This window comes from Papaver somniferum, chromosome 7, assembly GCF_003573695.1.
Source record: "Papaver somniferum cultivar HN1 chromosome 7, ASM357369v1, whole genome shotgun sequence".
Lineage (NCBI taxonomy): Eukaryota > Viridiplantae > Streptophyta > Magnoliopsida > Ranunculales > Papaveraceae > Papaver > Papaver somniferum.
The window spans coordinates 75,816,781-75,820,773 of record NC_039364.1 but is presented as its reverse complement, the minus strand read 5'-3'; positions in this window follow the sequence as shown (position 1 = coordinate 75,820,773).

Here is a 3,993-nt window from a genome sequence, read left to right as displayed (position 1 = left end):
AGAAATTTTGGACACCAAGGAATTTCCAAAACCGAAAATATTCTCAAGATATGCAATATATTTCCAAATTCAGTTTTCATAATTCCTGGAAATGCTCTGTCCAAATATTGACCGATATCTCAGTAGAAAATCTTCAATTAGTAAATGCATATTACCAATTTTTATTTTTTAAAGATATGCATTTTAATTGCTGGAAATTAAAAGCATATAAAACTAAAAACCTTAATTAAAATATTCTCAATTTATTTCGATCCGAGATTCTCCTTTAGTTATTAAGGAATATCTTTGAACAATAAAAGATAAGAGTTACTGCACATGTTCAAAGTATCCTTTACTTTGTAAATCCTTTTTCATATTTACAATCTTGGAACCGATTTTCCACACTTCCAAACAAGTTTACAATTGGTTCATCTGACTTCCAAGAACTACGTGATTGATTATCAAATCAAATCACCATTAATGGGTTTCACGGTTCTGCTAAAACAAGTTTCAATTCTACCTCCAAGTGGCTACTAGGATCGGTCACATTAGTTTCCAAAACATTGTTAACTAAGTACCAGGATCGGTTACCACTTATTTATGGTACTTACTTGTGATCGGTTGCACAAGTTATAGGATCGGTTACACCAATTACTAAAACTTGTTAACCTACAACAAGGATTGATTACACATCTTGTGATTAGTCCCAACCAAGTTCTAGGATCGGTTTCCCAATGACTAGGAATGGTCACACCAATTACAAATATCGATCACACCATCTCAGATGATTACTTAAGATCGGTTTCACTAATGAAAGTCATACCAATACAAAAGTCAGGCATTGTGAATAGTTTTACCAAGATACATAAACAAGCTATGAGCGGTTATACTGAACACACATATTGGTAATCCAAAGATTTGCAATGAATAACAATACCAATAAGCCTAGCAATTTCCATTTTGATTCATAAAACAAGTTTATGAATTGTACTTCCTTTAAACAAATGTAAAACATTGTTTCCTAGGACGAAATCTTCACCCATACCCATACACATAATCACAATAGCATTCATACGATTATGTCGATGTCTTATATGCGAAGTTCAAAAGATAGACGTTATACTTCGTATTGTAATTCCTTAATATTATGTCTAACTGGAGTATAATCATTCACAGCTTCGCAGTTATGTTTTCAATATGCACGACTTGAAAGATAAGTTAGGAATGAAACAGTTCAATTCAAATATTACTAACCTCAAGTAGAAGGATGATGTCGTCGTTGTAGATCTTTAATTCTTCACATTCTTCAAGTCTTCACGTAACACTTGTAAGTCCCATATCCTAGTAACTTTCTAGCTAACCTATACGAAGTTGACTCTAGTAAATAATCAAGCGACTCTTTAATTGAGTTTTGATTCGCTAGAATATGACAACCAAACTTGACATACCAATGCTTGGTGGGTTCAACCGAGCAATTTTCTAACAATTGACTACGAAATTTGATGGAGAAGTAATACGTTTCAACATTTATGAAACGATGAGATATCCTAGTGATGTCCGCTCTTGCTTCTCTGTTGATGTGATTGATACCTTGGCTCAGAAAATGTTCAATATGAATGGAGAGGATGTGCTTGAAACCGCATTAACTACACCCATTGATGGTAGATTTGAGTGTGGAGATGAAATCAAGGAAGCCTTAGGCTTTCTCAATTCTTTAAAAGAAGTACCACAAAACTCAAATATCTCTTTTATATCTTTAACATGCTCTGATGAAAAATTATTGTCATATATTTTGCAAGCTCCGAAACTAAAACTAAAGCTTCTTCTGATCACCTAAAATACATGTATTTGGGTGATAATGAAGAGTTGTCAGTAATAGTTTTGAATGCACTAACTGAATTGCAGGAGCAAAGACTTATTCGAGTGTTGAGGGAATACAAAACTGTTATAGGATGGACAATTGTTGATATCAAGGGAATAAGCCCATCGACGTGCATGCATAAAATACGGCTTGAGGATGAAGCAAAGCCAACAAGGGAGGCACAATACCTCTTGAATCCTCCAATGATGGAAGTCATAAAGAAAGATACTGAATTTATTTAGATGTGGGAGTTATCTATCCTATTTATGATAGCAAATGGGTGAGCCCGGTACAAGTAGTACCAAAGAAGTCGGGCGTCATGGTGGTGTAGAATGATAATAACGAGCTTGTCCCAACTCGTGTGCAAACCAGTTGGAGGGTTTGTATAGATTACGGAAAACTTAATGCAACCACTAAAAAAGATCATTTTCCTTTACCTTTTATGGATTAAATGTTGGAACGTTTGTCTGGACACTCTCACTACTTTTTTCTTGATAGTTATTCAAGTTACAATCAGATTTATATAGCACCTGAGGATCAAGATAAAACTATTTTTATGTGTCCGTTCGGAACATTTGGATATAGAAGGATGCCTTTTGGTTTGTGTAATGCACCCGCTACTTTCCAAAGGTGTATGGTAAGTATCTTTTCTGAATATGTCGAAAACATTATCGAAGTTTTTATGGATGATTTTAGTGTATATGGTGATTCATTTGACTTGTGCTTGGATAACCTTACATTCATTCTTAAGCAATGTGTTGAGACTAATCTTGTGTTAAAGTGGGAGAAGTGCTATTTTATGGCAACTCATGGCATTGTTTTAGGCCATATTATATCTTCTAAAGGATTAGAACTTGATAAATCTAAGATTGATCCTATTCGTTCTCTAACTCCTCCCACTACAATGAGGGAAATTCGTGATTTTCTTGGTCACGTAGGATTTTATCGCAGGTTTATCAAGGATTTTTCCAAGGTTGCAGTACCATTATGCCAACTTTTACAAAAAGATGTGGTTTTTAAATTCGACGAGAAGTGTTTGGTGGCATTCAATCGTTTGAAATAACTTTTGATAACAACCCCTATCATGAAACCACCAGATTGGAGTAAGGCATTCGAGTAAATGTATGATGCTAGTGATAATGCGGTCGGTGATGTATTAGGTCAGGGTACTAGGAAGTTTCCCCATGCCATTTATTATTCTTCCAGAGCATTGAATGATGCTCAACAAAATTACACAACTACGGAAAAAGAGTTATTAGCAATCATTTTTACATTGGAATTTTTTTGTTCTTATTTGATTTGTATGAAAGTTGTTGTGTTTTCTGATCATGCAGCACTTAGGTACTTATTTGCAAAAAAAAGGAGGCCAAACCAAGGCTCATTCGATGAATACTACTTTTATAAGAGTTTGATCTCGAAATTAAAGACAAGAAAGGCATTGAGAACACCGTTTCGGATCATTTGAGTTGTCTTACTGTAGACGAATAAGCTATCCCGTTACGTGAAAGCTTCCGAGACGAGCAACTATTCTCAATTGCAGTTTCAGTACCATGGTATGCTGATATTGTGAATTATTTAGTGTTTAAACAAATCCCAAAGAATTTGACCCGTGCTGAGAGGGACAAAATTAAGAGATTAGCTTATCGATATATATGGGATCATCCATACCTATGGAAACATTGTTCAGACCAAGTTGTACGAAGGTGCGTATCTGAATCTGAATTCAATTATATTCTGTATTTTTGCAATTCATATGCTTGTGGAGGATACTTTGGATCTAAAAGAACCGCAGTCAAGGTACTTGAAAGTGGATTCTTTTGTCCAACTTTATTTAAAGATGCATATATAATTTGCACTACTTGTGAACGATGTCAGAGAACGGGCAATCTAGGTGCTCGAAATCAAATGCCACAAACTCTCATACTCTTTGTTGAAATATTTGATGTTTGGGGAATTGATTTTATGGGGCCTTTTGTTAATTCTTTTGGTAAATATTATATCCTTTTAGTTGTCGATTATGTCTCAAAATGGGTGGAAGCTAAGGCCATCCCTACTAATGATTCTGAAGTGGTTACAGATTTTGTTAAAGAGTATATTTTTTCAAGGTTTGGAACTCCAAGAGCCATAGTCAATGATGGAGGATCGCACTTTCG